This window comes from Bubalus bubalis, chromosome 4, assembly GCF_019923935.1.
Source record: "Bubalus bubalis isolate 160015118507 breed Murrah chromosome 4, NDDB_SH_1, whole genome shotgun sequence".
Classification (NCBI taxonomy): Eukaryota; Metazoa; Chordata; class Mammalia; order Artiodactyla; family Bovidae; genus Bubalus; species Bubalus bubalis.
This window is the reverse complement of record NC_059160.1, coordinates 56,610,005-56,630,182: the sequence shown is the minus strand read 5'-3', so window position 1 is coordinate 56,630,182 and position 20,178 is coordinate 56,610,005. Positions and strand designations below refer to the sequence as shown.

At 38.4% G+C, this 20,178-nt stretch overlaps 1 protein-coding gene and 1 pseudogene across 4 annotated transcripts in view; both read right to left on the bottom strand.

The window, feature by feature from the left end:
* ANKS1B (ankyrin repeat and sterile alpha motif domain containing 1B) overlaps positions 1 to 20,178 on the bottom strand; it is a 1,160,059-nt gene that overhangs the window by 604,326 nt on the left and 535,555 nt on the right. The window lies entirely within an intron of this gene.
* Positions 4,881 to 6,546, bottom strand: LOC102391414 (annotated as a pseudogene).

Here is a 20,178-nt window from a genome sequence, read left to right as displayed (position 1 = left end):
ATCCCAGAAGACTGGCTCTTTAGGCAAATTCTAGAATAAAGTGAAATTTGTCAGTCTAGTTTCTCTTTGATGATTGTCTTTCTTCTCTTAAAGTTAACCCAGTTCTTTGCCAGCCCCATAGCTAGAGATCTCTACACAGACATCTGTCAGGCTATTTCCTCTATTCCTTGTTCCATAGTATGAAATGTTTCAACTCACAAAAACGGGCTTGCACTATTCTGTTTAGTCTTCATAGTGGTCTCACAGTTTAGTAAGCTAATAGGGCAGATATTGTTCTTGATCACTAGTTTTCATTTCCAACAGTTCTAATTCCTTTCTTTTTTTTTTCTTTTTACTATTTACCTCTCATAGTTTTATATCTTCCTATTTTGATTAACAATTTATTGATTTTTCTATATAAAATTTATCTCTTCAAGCTTTTAAACATACCTATTAGAATGGTTCAAGAAATTAATTTATCTGAAATGATAAACTGATCGTTGATTTTGTTGGCTGTACTTATTAGTTTTAAATTTCTTCATGTATTTTCTTAATTTTGGATTTTAGGTATTCATCCTTCTGACCCTTGCTTTGCCCATGACCCTGGCTTTTACCTTTGGATCCTACTTTCAGTTTTGCACAAAACACTTTTAGTCCCTCTGCCATACAGAAACTGAGCTACTGGATCAGAATCTAACAGTCCCCAGCCCTCAAACCTGTGTACTATCTGGGGTTCTGTTGCATTTCTGGTCCACTGAAATTTTATCTGGTTTTTGAACTGGACTTCTCTTTCAGATTTTTAGCCAAAAAAAAAAAAAAAAAAAAATCTCATTGCTATGTATTGTGAACTTATGGGACCATCTTGATCAGAAGTTTGTGGTATCCAATGTAACAGCTAGAAATGAACTGAAAAAGACATTAGCTTGCCCCAAATAGAAGACCAAATCAATGTTACAGTCTAGGATCTAATTCAAATCCTTCATTTGGCCCTGATAATACAAATTTATTTCATTTTACAGAGAACTACCCTTAATGAACTCTTGATCAACTGTGGTGAAGTAAGAAAGCATATAACCTAGAAGAACTGCATTCAAGTTCTGTCTCTGCCAACTACTAGTCTCTCCTGGTTTCAGTTTGCATGTTATATGATGGCGATATTACTAGATCCCTTACAGGGTTGTTGTCAAAGTAGTGCATATGAGAACTTCTTCAAAAAATAAAAGTGAAAGCCGCTCAGGCATGTGCAACTCTTTTGCAACCCCATGGACTGTAGCCTGCCAGGTTCCTCTGTCCATGGAATTCTTCAGGTAAGAATACTGGAGTGGGTAGCCATTCCCTTCTCCAGAGGATCTTTCCAACTCAGGATAAACTTGTGTTTTCCCTCATTGCAGGCAGATTCTTTACCGTCTGAGCCACCAGGAAGCCCCCCAAAATGAAAGGACAATACAAATGTGGAGAGATTCATAGCTAAAGAGCTTGTCTTTCTAAAGATAAAAAAAATAATATGCATTTATTTATGAAGAAATATGAAGATAGATAGGACAAAAAAATAATGTAATATAATTAAGTATATTCTTCTAGCCAAATTTCTCTCTCTAAATATATATATATATTTTTAGTAGCATATACATACATTTTCAATAGCAACTTAACTGAGCACTTGTCAAAACTTTAATAGTACCCATATGTACATGTACTCAATCAAGAATCTGACATCTCAAGGAACTTTGAGGAACAGCATTGATAGAAAATTAGAGAAAGTAATAATAAGTTTTTGGCAAATGTAGTATTGGTTTGCGGAGAAGGCAATGGCACCCCACTCCAGTATTCTCGCTGGAAAATCCCATGGACGGAGGTGCCTGGTAGGCTGCAGTCCATGGGGTCGCTGAGGGTCGGGCACGACTGAGCAACTTCACTTTCACTTTTCACTTTCACGCATTGGAGAAGGAAATGGCAACTCACTCCAGTGTTCTTGCCTGGAGAATCCCAGGGACGGGGGGAGCCTGGTGGGCCACTGTCTATGGGGTCGCACAGAGTCGGACACAAGTGAAGCGACTTAGCAGCAGCAGCAGCAGTATTGGTTTGATTTGCTGCAGTCTTTGCATTCTAATCTCAAGGATAAAGCTTCCACTTAGATTTAACCCTTTCAACAAACTGTTAGTAAATCTTCCAGATTTCACTGTTGCAGACTATGGAACCCTCTTTAGCTGTCTGAAGCAGACATGGGTTTATTCTAGGTACTATGTAGCTCACACAATCTTTGGGAGGGCTACAGATCCAAGCTTGGAGTTTCACAATCAGAAACAAGGCATCTAGAGTTAATGCCAATAGAATTAATGCATACTACTTACACTCTCTGACCATTCTAGAAGAACTACTCACCCTTGAGGATCAGTGCCTAAGCCTAGATTTAAGACATTTGACTGGAACTGTCTAAAAGGAACCAGATATTTCTATCACTGTACTTATTACATGTAGCTGCTATTTTGCAACTCCCTTCTGCCTCTAAGTTTGCTCAGTGGAACCAAATCTCAAGAGGAACCTTAGCTTGAAGGTTACAAATGAAGTTTGATTTTTTCAGGCTCTGTGGTAGAATGGTGAGATATAATGGAACTGAAGTGAGTAGTGAGTGAAGCAATGTGCACTTTCTGCCTTAGGTTGGTAATAAAATTTCACTCATTTTACAGAGAAGGAAACAGAGACTTGGGTAGATCATGTTCTTTGCTCAATGATAAAAAGTTAGTATGGGAAGAAGCCAGGATTTCCATCCAACATTTGCCTTCTTAGCCACTAATGTAATTACATGTTTACATGACTTCTGCCCCAATACAGTATGAGTTTCTTAGGAACAAGGATTCTTTACAATTCAGTAAGTATTTTTCAGTATAAAATGCTGGGTAACATTATTCTTTATTTATTCAAAACCTTTTATTGAATATCTACTATGTTCCAGGCATTCATCTAGGACCTAGGAATATAGGAATGAGTAAAACAGGTATAGTTCCGGATCTCATGGAGATTAGCATTTAGTGGCACAGTCATTAGATAAACTACAAATTAATTAAATTTAACTTTTATTATATGTGATATGACAAAATGATAAATGAAAATAAAGAGAACATTTAAAAGGGGGATTTAAGCTAATTTTCAACATTCAGAAAATGAAGATCATGGCATCTGGTCCCATCACTTCATGGGAAATAGATGGGGAAACAGTGGAAACAGTGTCAGACTTTATTTTTTTGGGCTCCAAAATCACTGGAGATGATGATTGCAGCCATGAAATTAAAAGATGCTTACTCCTTGGAAGAAAAGTTATGACCAACCTAGAGAGCATATTGAAAAGCAGAGACATTACTTTGCCAACAAAGGTCCGTCTAGTCAAGGCTATGGTTTTTCCAGTGGTCATGTATGGATGTGAGAGTTGGACTGTGAAAAAAGCTGAGTGCCGAAGAATTGATGCTTTTGAACTGTGGTGTTGGAGAAGACTCTTGAGAGTCCCTTGGACTGCATGGAGATCCAACTAGTCCACTCTGAAGGAGATGAGCCCTGGGATTTCTTTGGAAGGAATGGTGCTAAAGCTGAAACTCCAGTACTTTGGCCACCTCATGCGAAGAGTTGACTCAGTGGAAAAGACTCTGATGCTGGGAGGGATTGGGGACAAGAGGAGAAGGGGACGACAGAGGATGAGATGGCTGGATGGCATCACTGACTCGATGGATGTGAGTCTGAGTGAACTCTGGGAGTTGGTGATGGACAGGGAGGCCTGGCGTGCTGTGATTCATGGGGTCGCAAAGAGTCGGACACGACTGAGCGACTGAACTGAACTGAAGCTAATTTTGGAGGTCAGCCAAGAAAATATTTCTTTAGAGCAGTGACCTGAATTATTGTTGTTCAGTCACTAAGCTGTGTCTTACTCTTTGTGATCCCACGGCCTGCAGCACATCAGGCTTCCTCGTCCTTCACTATTTCCCAAAGTTTTCTCAAACACATCTCCATTGAGTCGGTGATGCTATTCAATCATCTCATCCTCTTTCCCCCTTCTCCTGCTCTCAATCTTTTCCAGCATCAGGGTCTTTTCCAGTGAGTTGGCTCTTTGCATCAGGTGGTCAAAATATTGTAGCTACAGCTTCAGCATCAGTCCTTCCAATGAATATTCAGGATTGATTTCCTTGAGGATTGATTGGTTTGATCTCCTTGCTGTCCAAGGGACTCTCAAGAGTCTTCTCCATAACCACAATTCAAAAGCATCAATTCTTTGGTGCTCAGCCTTCTTTATGGTCCAGTTCTCACATCTGTTCATGACTACTGGAAAACCTATAACCGACTATATGGACCTTTGTTGGCAAAGTGATATTTCTGCTTTTTAATACACTGTTTAGGTTTGTCATAATTTTCCTTTAAGGAGCAAGTGCTTTTAATTTTGTGACTGTAGTCACCATCCACAGTGATTTTGGAGGCTAAGAAAAGAAAATATGTCACTGTTTCTACTTTTTCCTCTCCTATTTGCCATGAAGTGATGGGACTGGATGCCATGATCTTATTTCTTGAATACTGAGTTTTAAACCAGCTTTTTCCACTCTCCTCATTCACCCTTATCAAGAGGCTCTTTAGTTCCTCTTTGCTTTCTGCCATTAGAGTGGTATCATCTGCATATCTGAGGTTGTTGATATTTCTCCTGGTAATCTTGAGTCCAGCTTGTGATTCATACATCCTGGCATTTCACGTGATGTGCTCTATAAATAAGTTAAATAAGCAGGGTGACAATATACAGCATGTGAAATGAGTACAAATGTAGGATAGTTTGTATACCCTTTCTCATTGCCCTTCTTTAGGACTGGAATGAAAATTGACCTTTTTTTTTTTTTTTTTTTTTTTTTTTCTCATTAAACTTCTTTTAATGGGTCTCAAATTCTGTGACAGATTTTTGGTCAAGTTGTTTTCATTAAAAAGTACTGATTTTAAAAACTAATAACTTAAACTGCCACACACAAAACATATGGTCCACAAAAACATTCTCCTTTCCTTCTGAAGGTTTTATGATGCATTGTTATCATTAACCAGTCTTTTACTAGTAAACTTAAATGGCCAATTGAGACAAACAGTTCTGAGACCGTTCTTCCACCACTGATTAAGACTGGGGTGGCAGGTATTGGAGATAATATTCATTTAGCCTTCTGAGCTTTCTGGGCAGACTTGGTGACCTTGCCAGCTCCAGCTGCCTTCTTGTCCACTGCTTTGATGACACCCACAGCAACTGTCTCATGTCACACACAGCAAAACGGGCCCAGGGGAGGATAATCAGAGAAGCTCTCGACACACATGGGCTTGCCAGGAACCATATCAACGATGGCAGCGTCACCAGATTTCAAGAATTTAGGGTCATCTTCCAGCTTTTTCCCAGAACGACGATCAATCTTCTCCTTCAGCTCAGCAAACTTGCAAGCAATGTGAGCTGTGTGACAATCCAGCACAGGTGCATATCCAGCACTGATTTGGCCTGGATGGTTCAAAACAATCACCTGAGCTGTGAAGCCAGCAGCTTCCACGGGTGGATCATTTTTGCTGTCACCAGCCACATTGCCACGACGGACATCTTTGACAGACACGTTCTTGACATTGAAGCCCACATTGTCCCCAGGAAGGGCTTCACTCAATGCTTCATGGTGCATTTCTACAGACTTCACTTCAGTTGTTACATTGGCTGGAGCAAAGGTGACTACCATGCCAGGTTTGAGAACACCAGTCTCCACACGACCCACAGGGACAGTACCAATACCACCAATTTTATAGACATCCTGGAGAGGCAAACGCAAGGGTTTGTCAGTTGGGCGAGTTGGTGGCAGGATGCAATCCAGAGCTTCAAGCAGGGTGGTTCTACTGGCATTGCCGTCCTTACTGGTGACTTTCCATCCCTTGAACCATGGCATGTTAGCACTTGGCTCCAGCATGTTATCACCATTCCAGCCAGAAATTGGCACAAATGTTACTGTGTCAGGGTTGTAGCCAATTTTCTTAATGTAGGTGCTGACTTCCTTAACAATTTCTTCGTATCTCTTCTGGCTATAGGGGTGGCTCAGTGGAATCCATTTTGTTAACGCCAACAATTAGTTGTTTCACACCCAGGGTGTAATCCAGAAGGGCATGCTCACGGGTCTGCCCGTTCTTGGAGATACCGGCTTCAAATTCACCAACACCAGCAGCAACAATTAGGACAGCACAGTCAGCCTGGGATGTGCCTGTAATCATGTTTTTGATGAAGTCTCTGTGTCCTGGGGCATCAATGATGGTAACATAGTACTTGCTGGTCTCAAATTTCCACAGGGAGATATCAATGGTGATACCACGCTCATGTTCAGCTTTAAGTTTGTCCAAGACCCAGGCATATTTGAAGGAGCCCTTTCCCATCTCGGCAGCCTCCTTCTTGAACTTTTCAATTGTTCTCTTGTTGATCCCGCCACATTTGTAGATCAGATGGCCAGTCGTGGTAGACTTTCCTGAATCTACGTGCCCAATGACAATGATGTTAATGTGGGTCTTCTCCTTTCCCATTTTGGCTTAGGTTTAACGGTGGTTTTCATGACACCTGTGTCCTGGCAGCAAACCCGTTGCAAAAAAAAGCAAAAATTGACCTTTTCCAGTCCCATGGCCACTGATGCGTTTTCCAAACTCGCTGACATATTGAGTGCAGCACTTTAACAACATCATCATTTAGGATTTTAACTTGCTCAGCTGGAATTCCATTGCATCCACTATCTTTGTCCGTAGTGATATATTCTAAGGCCCATTTGACTTCACACTCCAGGTTGTCTGGTTCTAGGTGAATGACCACACCATTGTAATTATCTGGGTCATTAAGATCTTTTTTGTATAGTTCTTCTGTGGATTCTTGCCACTTCTTAATCTCTTCTGCTTTTGTTAAGTCCTTCCCATTTCTGTTCTTTATTGTGCTCATCTTTTCATGAAATGTTCCCTTAGTATCTCCTATTTTCTTGAAATTGTTTTCCTCTATTACTTTGCATTGTTCACTTAATGAGGCTTTCTTATCTCTCCTTGCTATTCTCTGGAACTCCTTATTCAGTTAAGTATATCTTTCCCTTTCTCCCTTGCCTTTCACTTTTCTTCTTTTCTCAGCTATTTGTAAAGCCTCTTCAGAAAACCACTTTGCCTTCTTACATTTCTTTTTCTTGGGGATGGTTTTGGTCACTGCCTCCTGTACAATGTTTCAAACCTCCATCCATAGTTCTTTAGGCACTCTGTCTACCCGATCTAATTCCTTGAATCTATTTGTGACTTCCACTGTATAATCATAGGGGATTTGATTTATGTCATACTTGAATGGTCTAGTGATTTTCCCTACTTTATTCAGTTTAAGCCTGGATTTTTCAATTAAGGGCTCATGATCTGAGCCACAGTTAGCTCCAGGTCTTTCTTGTTTTTTGCTGACTGTGTAGAGCTTCTCCATCTTCAGCTGCTGATTTTGGTATTGATCATCTGGTGATGTCCAGGTGTAGAGTCGTCTCTTGTGTTGTTGGAAAAGGGTGTTTGCTATGAACAGTGTGCTCTCTTGACAAAACTCTGTTAGCCTTTACCCTACTTCATTTTGTACTCCAAGGCCAAACTTGCCAGTTACTTCAAGTATTTCTTGACTTGCTACTTTTGCATTCCAATCCCTCATGATGATAAAGACATCTTTTTTTTTTTTTTGGTGTTAGTTCTAGAAGGTCATGTAGGTCTTCATAGAACTGTTCAGCTTTGGCTTCTTTGGCATTATAGATTGGGACACAGATGTGGATCACTGTGATGTTGAGTGATTTGTCTTGAACACCAAGCAAGATCATTCTGTCATTTTTGAGTGTGCACCCAAGTACTGTGTTTTGGACTCTTAGGTTGACTATGAGAGCTACCCCATTTCTTCTAAGGGATACTTGCCCACAGTTGTAGATATAGTGGTCATCTGTTAAATTTTCCTATTCCCATCCATTTTAGTTCACTGATTCCCAAGATGTTGATGTTCACTCTTGACATCTCCTGCTTCAGTTCAGTTCAGTCCCTCAGTCGTGTCCAACTCTTTGCGACCCCATGAATCGCAGCACGCCAGGCCTCCCTGTCCATCACCAACTCCCAGAGTTCACCAAACTCATGTCCATCAAGTTGGTGATGCCATCCAGCCATCTCATCCTCTGTCGTCCCCTTCTTCTCCTGGCCCCAATCCCTCCCAGCATCAGAGTCTTTTCCATTGAGTCAACTCTTCGCATGAGGTGGCCAAAGTACTGGAGTTTCAGCTTTAGCACCATTCCTTCCAAAGAAATCCCAGGGCTCATCTCCTTCAGAATGGACTGTTTGGATCCCCTTGCAGTCCAAGGGACTCTCAAGAGTCTTCTCCAACACCACAGTTCAAAACAATCAATTCTTCGGCACTCAGCTTTTTTCACAGTCCAACTCTCACATCCATACATGACCACTGGAAAAACCATAGCCTTGACTAGATGGACCTATGTTGGCAAAGTAATGTCTCTGCTTTTGAATATGCTATCTAGATTGGTCATAACTTTCCTTCCAAAGAGTAAAAGTCTTTTAATTTCATGGCTGTAGTCACCATCTGCAGTGATTTTGAAGCCCCAAAAAATAAAGTCTGACACCGTTTCCACTGTTTCCCCATCTATTTCCCATGAAGTGATGGGACCAGATGACATGATCTTAGTTTTCTGAATGTTGAACTTTAAGCCAACTTTTTCACTCTCCTCTTTCACTTTCATCAAGAGGCTTTTTAGTTCCTCTTCACTTTCTGCCATAAGGGTGGTGTCATCTGCATATCTGAGGTGATTGATATTTCTCCTGACAATCTTGAATCCAGCTTGTGCTTTTTCCAGCCCAGCATTTCTCATGAAGTACTCTGCATATAAGTTAAATAAGCAGGGTGACAATATACAGCCTTGACATACTCCTTTTGCTATTGGATCCAGTCTGTTGTTCCATGTCCAGTTCTAACTGTTGCTTCCTTTGCCTTGATTCAAGGGCCTAACATTCCAGGTTCCTATGCAATATTGTTCTTTTATATCTTTTACTGATATAAAAGCATCAGACTTTAATATCACCACCAGACACATCCACAACTGAGCATCTTTCTCCTTTGGCCCAGCCTCTTCATTCTTTTTGGAGCTATTTCTTTTCTCTTCCCTAGTACCATATTAGATCCCTTCCCACCTTCAGGGCTCATCTCCTGGTGTAATATATTTTTGCCTTTTCATACTGTTCATGGGGTTCTCAAGGCAAGAATACTGGAGTGGTTTGCCATTCCCTCCTCCAGTGAACCATGTTTTGTCAGTGGACCTGAATTATAGAGACTTCTAAGAAGAGCAGGTATCAGCCAGACCAAGGGACAGATCAAGGCAGAGAGTATTGTAGGCACACAGAATAAAATGTGAGATGTCCTTGAGATTGAAAGGAGCTTTGGAAATTGAAGAAGGCTAGTGTTGCTGGAATATAGACAGCAAGGATGAGATGGATACGCGATAAGCATATAGGGGTAGTGAAATGAAAGTCACTCGGTTGTGTCTGACTCTTTGCAACCCTGTGGACTATACAGTCCATGGAATTCTCCAGGCCAGAATACTGGAGTGGGTAGCCTTTCTCTTCTCCAGGGGATCTTCCCAACCCAGGGATTGAACCCAAGTCTTCTACATTGTAGGCAGATTCTTTGCCAACTGAGCTATCAGGGAAGCCCTAGTATCTTATCAAACATTCACAAATGAATGAAATTGTGCATGCGTTAGTGTGTGGTAGCTGTGAAGCTATCTAACCTTCCTTTTTACACTGAGATTTTATGATTCCAAAAAAGCCAGTAAATTTCTGCCTTTTAGAAAAGGAAAAGTGAAGCCAGAGTGGTAAACTCCTCTAAGCTCATTAGAATACATTGACAGTCTACCTAACACTTTAGAATTAACCACACTTGTGGTTGCTGTGGATTCTACAAGGAGAAAAGCAGAATGGACCCAATTATCTAACGTCTAAAAGTAAAATGGCAAATCTAACAGATAATTTAGTGTAATTAAAATCAAGCAAATGGTTCCTCTCATCTTTTTATATGGCCTTTGAGATAACATTTTGTCTTGATGTATAAACAAAAATGTTTTAGAACTTTGCCCTAATCTTCTTCAAAACAACAGAAAAATGCACAAAATGCTTACATTAAGAATGTTATGATTTGTTCTTTAATATATTTTAAATCAAATACAAAAAATTAAATTGCCCTATTTCTGTGAAAAGAAAAATGGAATTACATTCCATTTCTTTACGTACAAAGAAACTAAAAAATTACTCTACCACTATCTAATATACATTGTCAAACTTTTCAAAGATTTACATTATTAAAAATTCCAAAGTAATGGTTAAAATCATATATTAATTTAATATACGTGTATCTCTTAAGTTTATAAGTGAAATGTCTGGCTGTTCAAACACATTCAGTGAGCAGGAGCCATATTCAATGAAGAAAATTAAGTAGCCTTCCAAACCTTTCATGAATAGGTTGAGTATCTCATATCTTATGATTCATAATTGTTTTAAAGTAGATGGTTTATTTCTTAATTACTTGAAGAGTTATCATAGACATATGCTTGGACCTCAAACACTGTCCTTGACATTCATGAAAGGGTCTTAAAATTGCTTTGCCTTTTCTGCTTCTCTCCAACGTCAATGGACAGAACATAAGGCCTCCAGTGTAAGGCTAAACCCTTTTATCTGTCCTCTGAATATCATGGCCTTTTGCCTACTCTGGGGCTTCTCTTAACCAATGATTACTTTGTTCTCAGCAAATGCAACCTTTTCCTCTAAACAAACTAATGGTTCTTTTACCTCAATGTATAATTATGCTCAATTCTCTCTCATGGTAAAAGTAGACCAAAAAAAAAAAAAAAAAAAAAAAAACCACAAAAAAACACAAAAAAACAACAACAAAAACAAACCCTCAAATAAGCCTCCCTTGATCTATAATCTTCATTTTCATTTTTTCTTCATATCAAGATTTGTATGGAGTTGGTGTTTCCTGGCTCCTATTTCTCACCTCTCTTTACCCTTCAACTACTTTGTTGCTTCTGCTAAAATGCTCCATTGAAACAGCCACTGAAATCATTACCAGTGACCTCTTAATTGCCATACTTAGTGGGTACTTTTCAGATCTTCTTAGACTGACCTCTCGGGAGCACTTGATACTATTAACCAGATACTTCTTTTGTTTAAATGGTCAAAAGTACAACATTTTATTGTGCCTCAAACCACAGAAAACTCAAAGATTAAAAACTATGATTCATTACTGACTCTGTAAATGAAATCAATCTATGAGAACTGCCTCACAGCTACTTCAGTATGATTGGAGCTGGTGGTCATTTACAGCTCTTTTCCCTTGTCTAGTATTGGACGTTAAGATATGAGATTGCCCTGATCACAATGCAGAGCACAGCCTTCCTGTAAGAAGGGCAGTGCACCAGATACTTCTTGAAGCTGATGGCACCATGAGGAAGAATAAGCCAGGTTCCTAGAATTATTACATGTAAGGGTGCCCACCAGACACTCAATTGAACTATTTTATGTGTGCAAGAGATAAACTTATATTTCTTAAGCCACTGGGATTTATGAATTATCCTAGCATCTAGTATTATTTACCCTGACAAACACATGAATCGTACTAGGTCATTCCTTATCTGGTCTGCTGCTGGCATTCTCTCTATGAACAAACTATATGCCCAGCTACACAAAATACTTTGCATGTATGTATGTATGGTGTGTGTGTGTGTTCTTTTGCCCATGCTATTCTTAATCCCTTTCTCTCTATTATCTGGCTTAGACAGTAAAGAGTTTGTCTGCAGTGTGGGAGGCCTGGGTTCATTAACTGGGTCAGGAAGATCCCCTGGAGAAGGATCTTCACTCCAACGCCAGTATTCTTGCCTGGAAAATCACTTTAACAGAGGAGCCTTGTGGGCTCTTACTCTCATTGCATCTCATATAGTCCATGCTATCAACTGCATGTTTGTGTCTCCCCATAATTTTTATATTCAAACCTATTCCCCTGGTATGATGGTATTTGGAGGTAGGATCTTTGGGAGGTGATTAGGTCATGAGGATGGAATCCTCTTGAGTGGAATAGTACCCTTATAACAGAGACCACAGGGTGCTTCCTCACCTTTTCTGCTATGTGAGGACACAGTAAAGAGAGGGTAGTTTATGAGCTATAAACAGGCCCTTGCCAGACACCAAATCTGTGGCACCTAGTTCTTAGACTTAGCTGTGATAAATAAATTTGTCTATAAGCCCCCACATTTATGGTACATTTTAAAATAACAACCTGACATAAGACATCCTTTCACTGTAACACTCATAATATTGTATCATAATTGTTTTCTGTTACCAACTAAACATTTTGAAGGCAGACACCATGTACTTGCAGTGGCATTTCTGCTGCTAGCATTATCTCTGCTACTTAATAAGATGCTCCTAGATTTGTGGAATATATGAATTATAAGAATTGCAGGCACTTTGTTAAATGAGGTTCAAATGATAAATAACCTTTATTTATTTTTTTTAAATTTTATTTTATTTTTAAACTTTACATAACTGTATTAGTTTTGCCAAATATCAAAATGAATCCGCCACAGGTATACATGTGTTCCCCATCCTGTAGATAAATAACCTTTAAATGAAATTTTATCAGAACGTTAGAGTCTGGCAAAGATGAACAAATTCTTATTTTATATTTTTCTTTCCTTTAGTTAAACTCTTGCTATTAAAGATTTATAACTTTATAAAAAATAAATTCTTACCTACCACTGGTTTTAGAGATTAGGTTGGACAACAACTACATGAACTAGACCTATCCTTTGTATCTAATTTTCTTAGATGTGATTTTCTATGAATAATAAATTTATCTTTTGCAAATAATATTTGCATATGATCAGTCACATTTTTTTGTATTCCAAATGTATTAATATTTTAATTAGCTGTAAGCAGTAGGAAAGAGATTTATCCAGTCTGCTGTGGAAGTGCTAATATGATTTTAAAAAACAACTAAGAACACTAATTTTGTTGTCAATTTCATATTCTTATAATTACCCTTTAAATAGGCACCACTTTTCTCATGGTAATCACTGCTGTTTTCAAATGGCCTAAAAAGAAGAAAAACATTTAGGCTAATTCTTAGAACAGATGAAACTATTTATTTTGACATTCATTGGCTGTGGACCATGTCCTTTCCAATTCTGAAAAAGACAATGTGGAAATGTCTGTGTTTAGAACAAATAATTTTAATAACCTTATTAGGGTGATTAAAAGTGCAAACATTTTTAGGTGTCAAATAAGATGACTCTAATTCATCTTATCTCAAAGGTCCTGGCCAGTGACATTGGTGGGGGTACCGTCAAATTGTTACTGTGCAAATTGCTCAATAAAGCAATATGAGGAATCAGATGGGCAAGATCTACGGACTTGAGGAATAACTCTTGTCTTTCTCTCCAGTCCTAAGTTGAGCACTTGATAACAGGAGGAAATGTAGGGTGCTTCTTTTAGGCAAGGTCATAATAATTGGAAGGAAGACAAAGTTCATGAAGTGAGTTGTGATGTAGAAGGATAGTTTAGAGGAACAATGGAAAACAGTGTTAGTATAGTTTATGAGGTAGAGATTCATGGTGCTAAATATATATAAAGAGAACAGAAGAATATAAAGATTCTAAACTGTGTCAGAAGAAATGGAACTTGAAGCATATAAAGGACTTTAGAGAAACATCATTTTAGTTCAACCCTTTCATTTTAAAGAGAAGGAAACTGACCTTTAAAAAGGTTAAATCACTTGACCCAGGTTGCACAGAGAGTTAGTGAAAAGAGTGTCTCTGGGTTCCTATGGTGGGGATGGGGAAGAACATATAAGTGAAGAAAGGAAGTGGGTCTCTTTTCATTCTGATCCAGAAAGGCAAATCCTTTTAAAAGGATATGCAGACCTTTTTAAAACATATCTGGCATTACCTGTTGAGCTGAACCAAATGCTGTGGTTGGTACCCAGGCTGGGTCAGAAACAAGTGCTTTGTAGAATTTCTTTTTGTGTGTGGATAACCTTCATAAAATTAGTTCATGCTTGTTTTTAAGTTAATTCATACATGGCTGGAGATGGTGTAAGAGTTGCATTGGGTTTGTAAAATTGGGCTGCTGGCATTGTTTTGGGGATCATTCTGCAAATGTTTTGGTGAACATTTTTCTGCCAGTGACTAGATACCTCACGCTATATAATTTAATGTTAATGAATATTTATGTTCTTACAATGTTACTGAGAAGTAATGCTTAAAACAAAAACATAAATAAGAATGATGTAAATATTAAACATTCTGGTCAATATCTGGAAAAGAATCTGTTCTGTGAGAGCAGCTTACTCAGGTAGAGAAACACTGAAAGACTTAAGAAAAATCACACAGAATTGAATCTTGCCACAGATACTTTCTTGAAGCCACCAAAAATTTCTGCTTTGTATTTAGTGACTGTGATGAAATTATACTATAACCTGCTTTCTTATTTCCATTATCTTTTGCAATATGTGTTGCATATAAGATAAAGAAATAGATTATAAAGATCAAAATACCTATTTTAAGGGGCCACTTCTGTCAAGCAAAAGACCACCTAAAGATAAAAATTGCACCATTCATAAAAACCTTAGAGAGATCTGACCAATCCATTAATTATTCACTCAAAAGTTTAAACATCCAGGGGTTTTTGAGTTCTTTAACCCTCATTTGATGGGGGTTTTCTTGGTATTCAGTTCAGTTCAGTCACTCAGTCATGTCCGACTCTTTGTGACCCCATGAACTGCAGCACGCCAGGCCTCCCTGTCCATCACCAACTCCCTGAGTCCACCCAAACCTATGACCATTGAGTTGGTGATGCCATCCAGCCATCTCATCCTCTGTTGCCCCCTCCTCCCCCTGAGCTCAATCTTTCCCAGCATCAGGGTCCTTTCAAATGAGTCAGCTCTTCGCTTCAGGTGGCTAAAGTATTGGACTTTCAGCTTCAACATCAGTCCTACCAATGAACACACAGGACTGATCTCCTTTAGGATGGACTGGTTGGATCTCCTTGCAGTCCAAGGGACTCTCAAGAGTCTTCTCCAACACCACAGTTCAAAACCATCAATTCTTTGGTGCCCAGCTTTCCTCACAGTCTAACTCTCACATCCATACATGACCACTGGAGAAACCATAGCCTTGAATAGATGGACCTTTGTTGGCAAAGTGATGTCTCTGCTTTTTAATATGCTGTCTAGGTTGGTCAAAACTTTCCTTTCAAGGAGTAAGCATCTTTTAATTTCATGGCTGCAATCACCATCTGCAGTGATTTTGGAGCCCAGAAAAATAAAATCTGACACTGTTTCCACTGTTTTCCCATTTATTTCCCATGAAGTGATGGGACCAGATGCCATGATCTTAGTTTTCTGAATGTTGAGTTTTAAGCCAACTTTTTCACTCTCCTCTTTCACTTTCATCAAGAGGCTCTTTAGTTCTTCACTTTCTGCGATAAGGGTGGTGTCTGCATATCTGAGGTTGTTGATATTTCTCCCAGCAATCTTGATTCCAGCCTGTGCTTCATCTGGCCCAGCGTTTCTCATGATGTACTCTGCATATAAGTTAAATAAACAGGGTGACAATATACGGCCTTGACGTACTCGTTTTCCTATTTGGAACCAGTCTGTTGTTCCATGTCCAGTTCTAACTGACCTGAATACAGATTTCTCAAGGGACAGGTCAGGTGGTCTGGTATTCCCATCTCTTTCAGAATTTTCCACAGTTTATTGTGATCCACACAGTCAAAGGCTTTGGCATAGTCAATAAAGCAGAAATAGATGTTTTCCTGGAACTCTCTTGCTTTTCCGATGATCCAGCGGATGTTGGCAATTTGATCTCTGGTTCCTCTGCCTTTTGGTCCCCTAAATATCTCTTGATGCATATGAAAGCTTATTTCTCTTAAGAATCTAGTTTTTTTCTAAACAATTTATTTATAGAGTCTGTTATATCTATAGCTAAAGATTCTCAATAACTCTTAAAAACTTAATGATAAACTCATATGAGATTTGATCTTATAATTTGCTTCACATTGTAATTCAAATTGTAAACTTAATATCAATCCCAAACAGAGATCTTATCCCTTCAAATACAGTGTATATAAAACAGAACCACACAACCCAAGCCCAGGTTCCTTTTCTCCCAAATGGAATTTTTGCTTCCTTTGGTTATAAATCTTACAAGGATACCAGTCCAATCTCAAGTGAGGCAGAATAGAATGCTATAGTCTTTAGAGTCAGATGTAAATGGTTTAAGTGCTGGTTTCACCCCATTTTGTTGTGAACTGTTGGGTGAACCTCTTATTTCCCTTATGTCTCAGTTTCCTGATCTGCAAAACTACAATAATACCAATCTCATAAATTTATATAGGAAAGTAAATCTATCTATTCCTTATAAAAATCCCGGCATACAGTAGGCACATAATAAGTGGTAGTGAATTTAATTATCATCACCTTCTAATACAGTGCTTTCTCATGTCATCTCATACTCAGAAATTTAAGTATGATCTGCTACTGCTGCTAAGTCGCTTCAGTCGTGTCTGACTCTGTGAGACCCCAGAGATGGCAGCCCACCAGGCTCCCCCGTCCCTGGGATTCTCCAGGCAGTAACACTGGAGTGGGTTGCCATTTCCTTCTCCAGTGCATGAAAGTGAAAAGTGAAAGTGAAGTCGCTCAGTCATGTCTGACTTTTAGCGATCCCATGGACTGCAGCCCACCAGGCTCCTCCGTCCATGGGATTTTCCAGGCAAGAGTACTGGAGTGGGTTGCTATTGCCTTCTCCATGAGTCCCTCTAGTCATATGAAATTAAATTCAATCTTTTCCTCCATTGTGCTTTTAATGCTTTCTTTTGTCATTGTTGTTCAGTTGTTAAGTCGTGTCCAACTCTTTGCAACCTCGTGGACTGCAGAATGCTAGGCTTCACTGTCCTTCACTATCTCCTGGAGTTTGCTCAGATTCATGTCCATTGAGTCAGTGATACTATTTAATGCTTTCTATATTCTGGCCCAATTTAATCTCCTTTTCCAGGATTCCAGAACATAAACCGTAACTCTGATCAGTCTAGTTTCCTTGTGGTCTCTTTTACTCAGCACATCAATTCATTCATGTTGTCATTGTTCTTCTCCTTCCCTTTGCTTATTGTATCATCCTTACCCCAGGACCTACCCATTTTGTAAACTTTGTTGTTCTCTAGTTTGTATTGCCAGCTGTCTGAGCAGCTTGGAAAAGGATGAAATTTTTCTGTAATATACTCTCATTTTCCCTATTATAGCCTATTCTTCTTTGTATATAATCCTACTACTTTGGGCATCTATTTTACATTGTAACAAAATAATTTTCTCTTCCATTGAAGCTACTAGGATTATAATCCAAATAAAGGATGAATTTATGTTTAGGCAGATTATCTTGATTTTCAGCTAAGCTTCTTATTAGCACATGGGGTTCTCTTCTGTTTCATGCATGATAAAAGAAGTATCAAAAAACTCCTATGAACCAAATAGTAATTATGCTTTAAATAATACCACAATGTGATGTACTATATCCAGAGAGTATTAATAAATGGATCTATACAACCAGGGAGGAGATCTACAGCAATATATCAGAGAGGTCTGACAGGAGTCATAGACCTTTCCTATTCATGAAGTACAGCATGGAATAGTGTAGCAATTCTCAAATAGAGATTCCACTCCAGACTTAAATCAATCAGACATTCTTGGATAAAGCCTTGGAAGTATAATTATTTTTCATGTGATTTCTAATGTACTAGGAACCACAAGCAAAGGTGAAAGCTTGTGCTTCAAAAATCAAAGATATAGATTCAAAGTTTCTCTCTTTTTCTTCCTTTAAATGTGATGTTGAACTTCTCTGAGCCTCAGTGTTTCTTCATGGTCATCATTAAATGAAGTGATGTACGAATAGTTTCAGGCTTATAATAGATATCAATTAAATAGGAACAATGCATCTCAATTTAAATGAATACCCAAAAGAAATACTTATCAAATCCATGGTTATCACAGCATTGAGAAAGAGAGCTAATATAACAAATGCCAAAATGATATCAAGTCCTGGACCATTGGGCCAAATATCCACAATATTAACATGAGTAAATTAAATGGTTGATTTAGGTTGCAAAATCAATCACATAAGTAAAGGATAGGGGATCTGTGAGTTAACAACTGTTGACAAAAAAAAGAAAAAAACCTCATAAGCTTTTGTTGACTTCAAGTAGAGTAAAAAATAAGTGATTCAAACAATAAAAACAAAAAAATACAGTAAAAAACAAAAAAATACAGTAAAAAATAATGTGATTCAAACAATTTTGGAGATAGGGTATTAAGAAGTTGGGAAGGTACTAGCATATCCAATAATCTTTATTTCTTCTACCACTCCTGCTAAGTCGTTTCAGTCATGTCCAACTCTGTGCAACCACACAGACGGCAGCCCACCAGGCTCCCCCATCGCTGGGATTCTCCAGGCAAGAACACTGGAGTGGGTTGCCATTTCCTTCTCCAATGCATGAAAGTTAAAAGTGAAAGTGAAGTCGCTCAGTCGTGTCTGACTCTTCACAACCCTATGGACTGCAGCCCACCAGGCTCCTCCGTCCATGGGATTTTCCAGGCAAGAGTACTGGAGTGGGGTGCCATTGCCTTCTCTGACCACTCCTAGTATAATAGTTCACTGAAAAAAACTCAAGGGCATTTTGAACAAACAATAAAGTGTGATGCCAAAAAAATATAAATATGATCTTTGGCTGTATTATTTATTAATAACTAACAATATGATATTTAATATTATTGTGTACTTGTTATATGTAATATGTTAAATTTTTTACAAGTTTATTTCCTTTAATTGATAAACTTATCCCTGAATCTTTATGAATAATCATCTCTTTGAATCTCCATTTTAAGCCCAGTCCTTCCCAGGCCTAAGGCTATGGAATTTCTACATCATCACAATGACTCCCACAAAATAAGGTAAATGTGCCTCAGGTTTCATAGTTAGTAACCACAGATTAGGATAGTGTTAGAATTATTTCCTTAGTTTTAATGCAATTTTATCTGTATTCCTTTTAATAATTACTTCAGCTTTGCATTTGCAATTTTACTTACTTACTTTTCCTGTGGCAAACCTATACCTTAAAAGTTTGAGTTCATTCTGCTGTTTTTAAGCTGTCCTTTGAATAAAAGGTGTGTAATACTAATTTATGAGAATCATATTATTCAGAATTAGACAAGCACCACTGTTCTGCAAAAAAGGACCTCACTTCTATTTGCTTGTCTTTCTGATTTGGTGCCCTCTATATGGGGATTTTTATTTTATTTCTTATTTGCATATATTATTTTGTCTTCTGATAGTTCTCCCACTATAATACCTTTTTTTACTAATAACTCTGCTTTCCCCCCACCCCACTATAATACCTTTTTTACTAATAACTCTGCTTTCATGATGTTTATCATTACAGAGGGAATATTTTTCTTTAATATTAATACCTTACATCTCCTCCTTCCCTGCTTGAGAGATATTTACCCAGCTGATATCACGTACTTGTTTATTTGGAATTTCATATGCTGTGAGGAGATTGTCTTTATGTCACATTTTCCATATTTAAATAATTATTATACTTGACTTCTATAATAAATGTACTCCTTGAAGCATTTCACTTATATCCTTTACTGTTATTTAGTGGAGAGAAGAGGAGGAAAATTGAAATAAAATTATTGAAATTCACAAAATCCAGGTGTACCAGTCAGAAACTGGGAGCCAGAAAGTACTATAAAATAATCTGAATGGAAAAATATTAATATGTGAAGAACTATTCTCTGTTACAGAGGATTGGCATATTGAAGGATTGGCTAGTGAGGACTAAAGGGAGCTCTAAAGAATATGGGAACAGCAGATATAAGGAGCAGCCACTACCTTAGGGCTAAGGCAGAGTAGTTGAAGATGTCCTCTACCCCTGAGATTGATCCAGACCCATCAGAGAGGGCACAGCCATGTCTCACTGGATAGCAAGGCAGTGATTAGGGTGCCATGACATCAGCCTGAAGATCAGCCTGCCAGCACTTGCTGGAAATCTGCTCTCTAGGATACCAAGGAAAACTGTTCA